The sequence below is a fragment of the Mytilus californianus genome, unplaced genomic scaffold (genome assembly GCF_021869535.1).
Source record: "Mytilus californianus isolate M0D057914Y unplaced genomic scaffold, xbMytCali1.0.p SCAF_1, whole genome shotgun sequence".
In the NCBI taxonomy this organism is placed as follows: Eukaryota; Metazoa; Mollusca; class Bivalvia; order Mytilida; family Mytilidae; genus Mytilus; species Mytilus californianus.
Window position 1 is genome coordinate 63,623,568 of NW_026262581.1, and position 14,231 is coordinate 63,637,798.

Consider the following 14,231-nt stretch of genomic DNA (forward strand, 5'->3'; position numbering starts at 1 on the left):
AGTACAATTTCATAAAGATCCATAAACTTACACACAAGTTATTGTCATGAAACTAGAAAAATGCTTGTTTTTTGCCCCTTTTTTGGCCCCTAATTCCTAAAATTTGGAGGCAATTACCCCCAAAATCAATCCCAGCATTCCCTTTGTGATATGAAACCTTGTGGTACTATGTCAGAGAGATCCATACACTAACACACAAGTATGTCTGGAAGTTACTAAAATGCTTATTTTTGGCCCCTAATTCCTTAACCGTTGGTACCATAACCCCCAAACTCAAACCCAGCTTTCCCTTTGTGATATGGAACCTTGTAGTACTATTTCATTAAGATCCATACACTTACACACAAGTTATTGTCCTGAAACTAGAAAAATGCTTGTTTTTTGCCCCTAATTCCTAAAATTTGGAGGCAATTACCCCCAAAATCAATCCCAGCCTTCCCTTTGTGGTATGGTAGTAAGATGGAAAAGTTGGGAACTATTTTATTTTAAAAAAGTTTATTTATACTGTACTTGTGTTCAAGTTTTTAATCCTTTTTGTGCGCAGCATGTGCATCTCGTAGCACATATTTCTAGCCAGAGTTTCAATGCTTTCATTACCAGTTGAGTAACAGTTTATGTCCTTGCTAGTACAGTCCATTATGAGCTGCAGTAAATTCCCTTCTTGTATGATCTTCTTGTATGTTGAGGTATCGATTTCATCCATTGTCTGTTCTATTTTTGAGCAATATTTAGATCTTATTTGCTCCAATTCTTTGCAGCGTAGAATAAAATGTTCCAGATCTTCATTTTCCTGTTCACAGATTGTACATATTGGGTTAACTTTCGGATCGAACTTAGCTCTTTTGGCTTGTAATATGTACGTTTGAGTACTTATTCTTGCTTTTATTTCTCCTGCCTTTACATCTTTACTATTGTTTTTTACGCTTTTCCATATATTGTGTGCTTCATTTAATGGTTTGTTCTGTATCTCTATGTATTTAAGTGATGTTTTTCCATTTTTTCATAGTGACATTCATTTTTCCAGTATTCCTTGATCTTTATTCCTACTAGTCTTTTCCATTCGATTTTCTTAAGTGGTTTTTCTATTTAGTAACTACTAGATTTCAAATTGTATTTTGATAGAGTTTTTTCCACTCTGTTGATAAAGTCTTTTCCTCTTTGGTCTGAGAATGCTATTTGTCGACGCAGAATTTCACATTCTATGGTTCCTGAATTTCGAACAATATTCATGAAGAAGGTAAGTAGATTTTTGTCTAATGTGATGGCAATAGGTTCTGCTCCTACCAGGGTATAGACAGCCATATTTGCTGTATTATTTGGAAGCCCTTGAATTTGTCGGAGGATTTTTCTCTCTGCCAGTTCTAGCATATCCTTTTCTTTTGCAAGTAAGTTCATCACCTCAAGTCCGTAGATGCTTCTTGATACTGCATATGTTCTCCATAGCTTGTATGCGACCATGGGTGAGAATCCCCTTCTGACATGTAAACCGGCTCCGAGAAGGCTGTATATTGTTGCCCTGCCGGTTCTTATTCTTTCAGAGATATTTGCCCGGTTTTGCTCGTTTCTTTTGATACCTAGATGTTTGGTTTCATTGGTTATATTGATGGCATCGTCTTCGAATTGCAGTGTTGTTATGTTTGAGCCTTTTGCATTATATAAAACCGCTTCAGATTTAGTTGGATTGATTTTAACTAGATCTCTGCTTGTATGGTGCTGTACTATGTCTAATATTCCTTGTGCGTCTGTAGTACTATTTGCCAGGACAGCAATGTCATCGGCACATGTGGGTGCAGGGACTTGTATATTACCAATACATGCTCCAAGTCCGCTTTTTAAAATGCTATCCAGTATGACGTTGTTGTAGCATTTATATAGCGTTGTAGATAGTTTTGCACCTTGTTGAATTCCTTGTAACACCATTACATCTTCTGTACATTGACCTTCCCATTTGACCTTAATGCTCATGCCTTTATACATGTTTCTCAGTAGTATCCAGAGTTTTCCTTTTATTCCATAATGGTATAACTTGTTGAATAGTATTTCATGGTTTAGTTTGTCAAATGCTTTTTCTGCATCAAGAGTTATTAAAATCATCAGTATCTTTAATTTCTTACTTTCTTCGATTGCTTCTGATGTGAGGAAAGCTGCGCATAGTGATGATACTCCTTCTGTAAAGCCTCTTTGCAAGGGGTTTTGTATGTTATTAAATACAGAGTCAACTCTATCCTTCAGTATACTTTGTAATATTTTTACAAAGGTTTTAGTCACAGTTATTCCTCTATAGCTAGATGGTAATGTTTTGTCTTTTTCTTTCTTTAGGATTGGTGTAAGAATCCCTGTCTTTAGGAAGATTGGTACATCCAGATATGTTAAAATTAAATTTAGCAAATGTACTATAAAGGGAGTTAACTCATCCATCCCATATTTGTAGTGTTCTGCCGAAATTCCATCCTCATCTGGTGCTTTTCCTGCTTTAAGTTTTTCTATAGCTTTATCAACCTCCTTTACATTGACATGATCAATGCCTTGACCTTTTTCCCTTTCTATGGATTCTATTATATTGTTTTGTATTTCTACAAGCTCTAGCTTTTCAGTGTCAAAATTTTCTTCTAATGTTGGCGTAGCTAGTTGTTGGAAATGTTCTTGCCAAATGTTCATTATGCTTGGTCCATCTTCTGCAGTCTTTTCATTCAGTTTCAGTATCTTGGTGTTAGTAAGTGGTGTTTTTCTTTGCATGTTAATAAGCTTGTAAAAAAGTTTTGTGTCTGCATTTGAAGCTTTCATAATTTTTCCCGCTGTTGATTCTCTCTGAGAGGCATAAGCTTGTCTTTGTGCTTTTCGAAGTATTCTTTTTGCAGCTGTCATTTTGATTTTGAGCTCGTTACTTCTTTCTTGAGGTGCTCCATGTTGCCTCCATACTTTATATGCATTTTTTGATTGCTTTGATGCCATTTCTATTTGTTCATTCCATATCGCCTTTCCCTTTGATTTGATTTTGATTTTTCTTCTATACTTTGGGATTGCCGCTTCTCCGGCTTTATGTAGCAATTTTTCTAGATTTCTTATATCTTGCTCAATGATTCCTTTTGATTTTTGCATGAGGTTTGGTAGATCTTTATTGATGATTTCCTTATAAACTTGATGGTCACAGTCAGTCCATTTAGGTTTTGCTGTGATAGTTGTTGCTTTTTCCCTTACTTTTTTCAGTTGGCTATTCAGTGTCAGAATAACAGGTACATGGTCCGAGGTATTCTCTGGTTCAGTGTCAAGGACATCAATTTGTCTGATTTTATTTATTATTTCCGAGTTACTTTTGAAGAGGAAGTAATCAATTTGTCCTTTCGATTTACCATTCTGGTGATAAAATGTTTCTTTTAATGGGAATTTCTCAGTATTTCCTATACATTTTTCCTTGCAGAAAGTTTGTAGAATTTTATCATGAGGTGTAGAGCTTCTATGGAGTGACCCGTTCATGTCTCCACATACTATAATTTCGTGTGTATCTTTATATTTCTCTATCATTTCATCAATTTGAGCCAAAGAGTCTTTGTATTCGATATCTGCATTTTTGTTATCTGATGGCATATATACATTTATAAGACATATTGGTTTGTCTCCTTGTTGAATATGTATGGCTTGTATTCTATTTCCACCGTCTATCAGTTCCTTTATATTTTCATTAATTTCTTTTTTCCAGATTATGGCTACTCCACCATATCCTCTTTTCATTGATACGTTGAAATCAGGGTCGTCATTATCGTCAACGCTTTTAGCTATGTATCCGCTATTTTCAGCAACTTCAGCTATGATTTTCTTTTCCGCATTGAAGAGCCAGTGTTCTTGAATGCATAACACCTGTACATCCCTTAACAAGTTTTTGATATAGAGAGCGTTTGACTTCACATTTTGTACATTGAGTGTACCTATAATGATATCCTCCCTTTTATCTTGTTTGATCGGCCGCTGCCTAAAAAATGATTTGGTTTTTTTCTATTCCCATCTTCTTTTGTTTCTAGATTGTCAGCATGAACTAGTCCCTTTAGATGCTTAGGACCACCAACATTAGCCCCCCTTTGAGAGGGAAACTTCTGATGGCAGTCCGCTTCCAGCGGGGCGTCCCCACTAGAAGCCGTTGTTATAAGACCAGTTCTGGAAGTGACTTCTGCTTGATGGTTTACTTCTGTATGGGTTTTATCTTCATCATTTTTCGCGGTAGTCAAAGCAGCTGAATTTGTTAGATTGATGTTCATTCTAGCTTCTTCTGTTGGTTCTTTATCTACTTGGTTGATATTATCAGCCTGATTTGTTTGTTGTTGTAGTTGATTTTGTCTTTCAATTTCTTCTGCCTGACTTTGTATAGCTATTACTGGCATGTTTGTTCTTTGGTCATAGAATCTTTTATTGATGTTTCTTTGACTTTGTTCCTTTCTGTTTGTCTGTTGTTGACTATATCGTTGGTGGTAATTTATATTTTGTGGTATAGGTTGTGGAGCTATCCTATATTGCTGTTTGTATAAATGTGCATTTTGTATCATGTTAGTGTTGATACTGCCAGTTGTTATACCTCTATAGCCAGTGTAATAGTGGCTGCTTTGGCCATTTGCAGGTATAGCCTGTATTCTGCTATTGTGGTACATTGGCGCTTGTATATGGCCATGATTTATTCTGCTCTGCTCTGTTGGTATCTGGCTATAGTGTGGAGGTGCCAAATGATTCATGAATAGTGGATTGGCTTGATTAGGAATCCTGGATTGCTGATTTGTTAGCTGTACGCCAGTATGCTGATCACTCATTTGGTGTTGGTTTGTGTTCCTAGTATTATCCATATTCTGGTTATAAGGATAATATTCATGACTTCCTGGTCTTTGCCACATTCTTAGTTCTTTCTGTAGTTCCATTATTTGCAGTTTATTTCTTAATTCATTCATTTCCATTTGATGTTTAATTCTTAGGTCTCTATTTTCCATTTCTAGCCTGAAGTTGTTCAGCATCATATCTACTTTGTTTATAGTCTGCTCCTGCGAGTTGTTGCTACAGTTACAATTTGGTTGATAGGATTTTAAATTACTTTTGTCAATGGTGCTTTCTTCTGTTTGCATCCTAAGTAAATTGATTGTATTTCTATAGTCTCTATTGGTATCTTCCATTATGACTAGTCTTGCTCTGCATTGTGCTAATTGATCTTCCAGCTGTTGAGTAGTTTCATTTATATTTTTGCACTTATATTGCCTTTTCGGTTTTGCTTTCATGTTTTTTGGCTCATCTACATTTCCTATTTGTTCATTTCTGCCATTCTGAAATATTTGGTTAGGCTGTTTGTATGTAGCCATTTTGTTCATTTCTAATTCTTCTGTGTTTGCATTTCCTGCTTCTTCCTTCGTAACATCATTTCTAGTTGGACAGTCTTTAGATGTATTGTCTGGCACGTTTTTAACTATATGGGCCATTTCTCTATATTCCTTTGTCGAGCCTTGTTCTTCTAGACTTACTTTTGGTATTGTTTCTTCTGTATCTATAATTGAGTAATTGCTTCTCATTGATATATTAACCATGTCCATGTCCATAATAGAGCAGCTCCTACATGAATACTGTTCTTCTTCAGTTTGGCTTATCCTTACAGGATCAATGTTTTCACATGTATAATGAAACAGTTGGCCGCATGCAATACAGTCTATGGATATTTCTGGTTGTGCTGTCTGATTGCATGTGGCACAGTAGTTATGTATAGTAGACATGCTGACTGCACTTGTGTCCGGACTTGGTGTTGGTTCATCTTCTGACCATTCAATGGCTCTATTCCAGTTACTTAGAAGTTCTTCGTCAGTATTTTGTATAAATTCTGCCCCTTTGGATACTAGTATTCTATTACTGTGGTTGGTTTTAGGCTGATGAGCTGTTGTTTTTACATGTGACTCATTCTGTTTTGCTCTTATTTCTATATCGGCTTCATTTCTCTTGATTATGTTTATCTGTTCCTCTATCTGTTTGTTATATATCTTATAGTTCCCTCTTGATTTCATTCTTTCTTTTATATCTTCAATGTGTGTCAGGAAGTGTTCCATACCTTGGCCATTAACCTCTACCTTTGATGTAGTATGGAATAAATTGATACGATAGAGTTGTGGTACAATTTCATAAAGATCCATACACTTACACACAAGTTATTGTCATGAAACTAGAAAAATGCTTGTTTTTTGCCCCTTTTTTGGCCCCTAATTCCTAAAATTTGGAGGCAATTACCCCCAAAATCAATCCCAGCATTCCCTTTGTGATATGAAACCTTGTGGTACTATGTCAGAGAGATCCATACACTAACACACACGTTATGTCTGGAAGTTACTAAAATGCTTATTTTTGGCCCCTGATTCCTTAACCGTTGGTACCATAACCCCCAAAATCAATCCCAACCTTCCTTTTGTGGTATTGAACCTTATGGTAAATTTTCATAGAGATCCATTCACTTAAACTAAAGTTAGAGTGCGAAAACCAATGTGTCTTCGGACGACGACGACGACGACGACGACGCCAACGTCATACCAATATACGACCGCAAATTTTTTTTAACGTCGTATAAAAATCAGTTAATGAGGGATTTTGAACCTGTAACAGTTCACGATTGATTGTTGAGTTAGTGTTGCTCAAATTTTAGTTTTCAAGGAGACTTTAAGTGTAATACCTGCCAACTTTTAAAATCTACATTGGATGTATGTAGCACTTTTCAAAATATGTTTATAGTAGGAAAAAAGTAACTGTGAACAACTTTATCTGACAATTCATGATTGATGGATTGATGTTGGTGTTAAACCCTCCTTTCAACACACTTGACTAAAATCATGGTGGCCAGTTTTTATTGACGAAGAAAGCCGGAATACTGAAAAAGGGACTATCTACCTACATCAGAAAAAAAAACTTTAAATAAAAGTGAATCCTAATTAATTCCTAGTTAATATGCTTCCCTCAAGTTGTACATGCTGAGATGCAATGTATGGAATGGTATTAGGTTGTTCCGGCCCCAATTCGATCCATCCCACATCGATCCGGCCCCATAATAGAATAAAACAGCACTTTAATAACATATACACTAGGCATCATCCGCACTACATATTATATAAAGAACAAACTGGCAGTACTATAATTGTTCAAACTGATATGCTCACTAAGAACAAACGCACTATTTCATTTAAATACTGAATACTAAAATTCAGCATTTTATAATTTAAAAATCAAAGTTATATAAACATATATAGTTTTACAGACGAACAAATTGCACTAACAACATATCTCAATTTGAGAAGTTTTTTAGGAAGCTGCCCTATGCTATGCTAGCACACCAGATTTGTTTTTTTCCTCATGAATACTGAAAAAGGTGCCACTGCTTTTATCTAGAGTGCTGGTAGGTTATTTATAACTAATTGGTCATTTTTTCATACTTTTAATTCTGGAAAACAAAAAAATATGTCGAGAATAACCTTAAATGATCGTCGAACAACCAAAAATAAAGGACATTGCAAATAGGAAATAGTGCTCAAGGGAAAGTCTTACGTTGATTTATATTTTCTGTGCTTTTGAAAATTGTATGAAATATTTCATAGCCAAAACTTTCTATTTACACGTCGTTTATATTTGTCAAATGACAATAGGTGCATTAATATTATTTGGCGGTAATTTAAACTTAAATGAAAGGTAAATTTCAAAGATTTATAACACTATGTGCGTTATACACCTTATTGCTATTTGTCCGCCATTACTGGACATCACAGGTTCCCGTAAAATTTTGACTGTCATAATAGAAAATATCTGACGCCACAATGGAAAAGTGATTGTTGTATGACGTCAATAGTTCAAGAGGCGCAAAAGTGATTGTTGTATGACGTCAATAGTTCAAGAGGCGCAGATTCTAGGGTCAAGCGGCGCAGATTTCCAAATGGCGATATAAAGGTCTGTTGCAGCCCTAACGACCTTGTAATATGTGGCACCATGCATTGATCACTTAACGCGAGAACTTCAATGTTCTTTCCTTCCTAAATATATTGCACTATTCTGTTTAATTAAATAACTGGCCCTGTCAAATCTATTTACAGTTGGACGGAAAACTCATAAGGTCAAGACATTGGACACGTGACGAAAGCAGAGTTGTTGAAAATCGTCGGGACACGATTGACAAAAAATGACGCAGTCCGAGTAACATAGCTATCATGTCGGACCCTTTGTCCGGTAAACAATTTCGATCTTTTATGTCCGATAAAAGTTCTTTCAAAAGTCCAATTTCAGTGTCAACAAATTAATTAGGGCCCCGTCGAATGGCGGACGCCCTATAGTAATTAGTCTGCCCGTCCGTCTGTCCGTCCGACCGTTACAAATTGTGGCCGCTTTATATCTTAAGAACCGTTATGTTTTCAAAGTTTATATTTGACATGTATATTAACCAACACCAGAGGGTGTGTCTTAATGTATGAACAACTTCCTAGGTCAAAGGTCAAGGTCAAAAACTTTGGTTTTAGTTGATAACCCCATGTCCTATGGTGAAGATCGTGTCCGCTCTACATCTTGAGAACCGTTATGATTTCAAAGTTTATACTTGACATGTATATAAACCAACACCAGAGGGTGTGTCATAATGTATGTACAACTTCCTAGGTCAAAGTCAAAAACTTTGGTTTTAGTTGACAACCCATGTCCTCTGGTAAAGATGGTGTCCGCTCTATATCATGAGAACCGTTCTGATTTCAAAGTTTATACTTGACATGTATATGAACCAACACCAGAGGGTGTATCATAATTTATGTACAACTTCCTAGGTCAAAGGTCAAGGTCAAAAACTTTGGTTTCAGTTGACAAACCCATGTCCAATGATAAAGATACAAATTTTTTACCAGACATTATTCACAGCGGGGCCCACAGAGATGGCTCCCATCTCAATGATATCTAGTTTTGACAGGTCCCGCAGTCACTTCAAAAGCAGACCCATACACGTAGAAAAAACAGTGCCAAAATTGACATCCGGGTATCAGTGCATCAGGTGACTGCGCATGATCAATCGATGTGTACAATCGAGTCGTCCTTAACATAGTTCGTACCTACGTTCTTGTAAATCTCTTGTACGTCTCTTCAACACATGTGACATACTATAACAATGAAATTCAGTTTTAAATACGGAAACAATAATGATTCCAAAGTTGAAGCATCATATAGGGATTTCATCGACTTAAATGTCTTTCCCGTATAACTTTGTAGGATTAAATATTGTCCGCCATGAAATTATGTCCACCGGACACTTTTTCACAGTAAATTGTGTCCACGGACATGATGTTATTATGAAATATCGTCCGGACGATATTTACCTATGAAATCGTGTCCACAGATGTGAAAAAGTCACCTTCAAAGAAAGGACAATTTAGCATATGAAAAAGTGTCCTTCTAAGAAAGGACAGTATTTCACGTGAAAAAGTGTCCACTCTCAATACCTACAAAATGTATACATAGCTTCAGTTCTTTATCTAAATTGAAGTTTTAAAATTAGCATGGGGGGTTTTGTCTCTATTAAAACATTGCATGTAAACTGGTGTATTGAATTCATACAAAATGTGATCATCACCATGTGTAATTAAACATAAATCATACAATAAAACATGTACTGTTTAATACATATACAAACAGTAGTACATAGCTCTTTCTAGCTTACCAATGCAAACTACGAGTCGTACTACTCTCTCTTGTGTTTGTGTTTTTGTTATGAATAGTTGTAAAGTACAGTTCATCATTTTTTTTATTTTATAGTTGGATGCTTTTCTCCTGATAGCTCTTTTCTCATTGTCAGTTGAGGCTGCATGCTGGTGGATACCTTTTGTAGACATCTTTATAGCTAAGATAATGGAAAACTCTTTGGAATTCAACACCTTTAATTTTTGTTTACATCATACTATAAAAATAGTTAATTGGTTTGTTTTAGTAATAGAAAATTAAATATAGCTGAAACATTTCAGTGACTTTTTTATTATCTCCCTTTAAAGGACACTTTCTACTGTGAAAATATGTCCTTTTATTGAAAATCAACCTTTACAGGAGAGAATTTAATAGTATTTTATCATGAAATTATGTCCGATTGAATGGACACTTTTTCACAGCATCGGACATTTAAATATACCTTTTCTGTGAAAAAGTGTTCGAGTGGACACTTTTTCACAGGACACTTTTATGGCTCACACCTTGTCCGTCAATAGAGGGACCGAGATCTGCATTGTGGCGAGTGTTTATATTTGAAAACACGAAGGCACGAATTAAAAAATGGCTGCGCCCGACGGCTACCCTGGGACTATTATGTCCCAGGTCTACCGGTGTTTTTGTCGAGTAATTAAAAACTTGTAAATGACATCGAGTTTGCCGTTTGACGTTTGATCAAGGTATTCTGGCTGTCCGAATGAGTTTTGGTTACAATTCATAAAACGTTCCGTTCTGTTTTTCAAATGATTCATTCGTCCCCATAAATGCACCATTCCATTTAAAATCCGAGAAAAAGGGTGGATGTTTTTCTCTGATGGGTATCAAAAGTCATTTCTTAGGGGCACCGAATGGCTCACGATATATCTGAGGGGTACCCATTTTTTTTTTTTTTTTAGTTTCTGAGGAGTCTTTTCTTGTCTAAATATGTAAAAATGAGGGGTCGATAACACGATTTGGCATCAGGGGTTTAAGGTTCATGTTAACCCTTTGGCAAATAGGGCTGCATTTCCACCTCAAAATTTACTCTTGAGTACAGACAAATCTGTGTATCTGGAAAAGATTTAGGCATAGTATGCTCTAGATAAATAAAATTCAAAAGAATTTAATGTTTTAGAAAATTAAAAACTTAACCGGATTTTGCTGTGCACTTTTTATCGTCCCTGCAGAAGATGATAAAATTAACAAACAGTTGAGTGTCACTTGATATGGTCCACTCGGGTACACAGTTAAAATCACCAATTATTGTCGGGTATCTATTGTGCCTCTATTGTCCATGTCAATCAATACAGTTCACTTTGATTATTACCTATGGGGAAGATAGTTCACTTTAATTCTTACCTATGGGGAAGATCTCAAACCTCTTTCCCAACTTCGTTTATTTTGGCACCTTATGCTGAAATGAAAAAAATCCACTGCAAAATCCTGTTAATTTTTTAGTTTTCTGAAACATACAATGCATTTGAATTTTATTTATCTAGGGCATGCGATGCCTTAAAACTTTTCCAGATACACAGATTTGACTGTACTCAAAGAGTAAATTTTGAGGTGAAAACACAGACATTTTATCTAAAGGGTCCACACGAACCTTAAAGCCAAGCATCTGAGGGATTGAAATTTGCCTGAAAATTTGCTTAAAGGGAAAAGGGGGAGGGGGGTCTTTTTTAATTTTTTATTATAAAATTTATTTTCTACTTATCTATTATCTTTAAACAGCTATGCCCTGCTTGTAATAATTGTCTACTGGCATTGATTTAAATCGCATGAGAATTAATAATTGATTCTTTGAAAGTGAGAAATCAACAGCAAAATTTATCTGTCCCATTGTTTTCTGCTCTTTGGTCGGGTTGTTGTCTCTTTGACGCATTCCCCGTTTCCATTATTAATTTTATTCTAAACATTTTAAACTTATAGCATAAACAAAAAATGTATAATGCTTTGAAGTTGTTGTTGGTTTATTTTTATGGTTCAATGACTTGATCCATTTCTTGTGTTGGTGATTAGGATGTGTATAAGTGTTCCTGTTTTAGTATGTTATAGTAAAAGGGGTCGAAGTTGAGAAAAGACAAAACATGTACATTACAAATCCATTTTTAACCATTATTTTTTTTTTTAAAAAGCCTGTAAGTCGGAGATGTGACATTTATTTTGTTTGTCGATTGTATTGAGTAATTCTTGACTTTGTGGATACTGACTTGTCTATTCTTTTAGACCTTTCCCTTGGAGTCCAGTATTTTTTTTTTTGCCTTTATCTAGTCTATTGTAATATTTAGAAATACTTCAACGATGCATACGAGAACTTGACTTACTGAAATGCTCACTTTACATAAAATAAAGTGGTGTAGGTCTAGCAAAACCTCAAAGGGTCTGACAAGGTGGACAAGTCTGTCAGACCCATTGTCCGACAGACTTTAAAAGATTTCAACAGCTCTGCAAAAGGTCAGAATTTACCTTTTTTGTCTAGGTTGCGACGAGAGTCTCAGAATGCGAGATTTTAATGAAATTCATATATTTTATAAAAAAAACTTTTACTACAATTTTTAAACTCCCCCAAACAAAAAAAATTAAGGAAAAAATCATGGTAACAAATGGTAACCAAATCGTATGATTTCTTTATGATTTGAAAGTGATAAAATTTCCCATGCAAATGAGCTAACAAATCACAGCAACAAATCACAAACAAATTGCTTCCAATTCATAAGCGAATCACAAACAAATTGTCAAGAAATCGTTTTGAAATCATTAACAAATCAGAGGTAATTTCTTCCCTACTTCAAGCAAATCGCAAACAAATTGTTTTCAAATTATAAGGAAATTATAAACAAATTGTTATCAAATCTTTGACAAATCAGAAGTAAATCATATTCCTACTTCAAGCAAATTGCAAAAAATTGTTTTCAAGTTATAAAGAAATTATCAACAAATTGTTTTCAAATCCTTAACAAATCAGAAGTAAATCATGTTCCTACCTCAAGCAAATCACAAGCAAATCGTCAACAAATTGACATCAATCATCAATTCACATATTTTAAAAATCATTTACATCTAGATCAAAATATGTTTTGCCCCTGAGACTCCAAACTTTGAAGTGCACTAGTCTTCATTTTACCTTAGCTCCTCCTCTCATTGTTAAGGAATTACCATATCTGGTTGCCATGAGGGACGACTTGTTCCCTCTGTTAAAAGTTTCTTTTACTTCTCCCGAATGTGACTCTAACGAGATTTGACAAACACATGGGTAACCACGTTTACTAGAAGAATATCGAATAGGCGATGGGTCTTAATTTGGGTCCAACTATACTAATGTAGCTATGCCCTACAGCCCTGGACCTCGACAGTCAACATCATGATAAATTATAACATAAAACTTGCCAGTGAATTTCGTCTGTTAACTCGGGAAGCTAGTCGTTAATTGCATGTCTCGATCTGTCTACACTTCTTTTACACATTTTTATTTTGAAAATTAATTCCTGACAGTACAAAATGATTAAGAGATATTGAAATCCACAGTTTCCGAATTTAAAAGGTCAGCACCTTTGACATGTTTGAATAGTATTAATTGAAAGTGTGAAATTATGAATAAATGACTGAGATTCCTTACCACTGTCATCATTGATAGTATATTTTACTCTTCATCTTGCAGTCTTCTTCGTTTAGTTAATTTAGAACACTATTTGTAATTTGAATTTGACCTCACCCGGAAGTCAGAGATATACATAAACCCAGAAAATCCGAATGCAACAAAATAGTATTCATTGTAGCAAACCATCAATGAATCACACCACGATAGCTAACAAAATTAACAAATCATTTTCAAATCATTTCATATGATATTTTAAGTAAACAAATCATAAAGAAATCACAACATTTTAGCTTACAAAGTTAACAAATCTTTTTCAAATCATTTCATATGATATTCTAAGTAAACAAATCATAAAAAAATCACGTCAAAACAGATACATATTGCTTACAAAGCATAAAATCAAAAGAGATCACAAAGAAATCAGTTTGGGGGAATTTGGCGAATTCTGATTAGTTTATAATTTCTTTAATGAATCGTAAGCAAATGGTACTAACAAATCGCAGAATCACGATTTGAAAGAGATTTGAATACGATTTGAAAGCAATTGTTCATTTATTTTTCTGTTCGGGGGCCTCTAGAATTTCCCATTTAGTTTGGTTATTTAAGATTTTTTGTCCCTCAGTAAAAGTTTGTAATAAAATATACGAATTTCATTAAAATCCAAATACGTATAAATCTAACCACCCGAGAAATCTAATCTTCATTCGAAGGTACAACAGGAACATCATAAGAAAGAGCCAAAACAATTCTATCTAGGAATGGAGATTACTATGAGAAATTAAAATAACAAGGTCATGAGAAACAACGATTCCTATAATCGTTGAATGTACATGTAATTAGAAAAGTGAAATGTCGGGCAACATAAATTATTTGTATTTTGGTATAATATTACAAAATTAAGCTAATTTATCGGTCTGTGTTTACGATCACA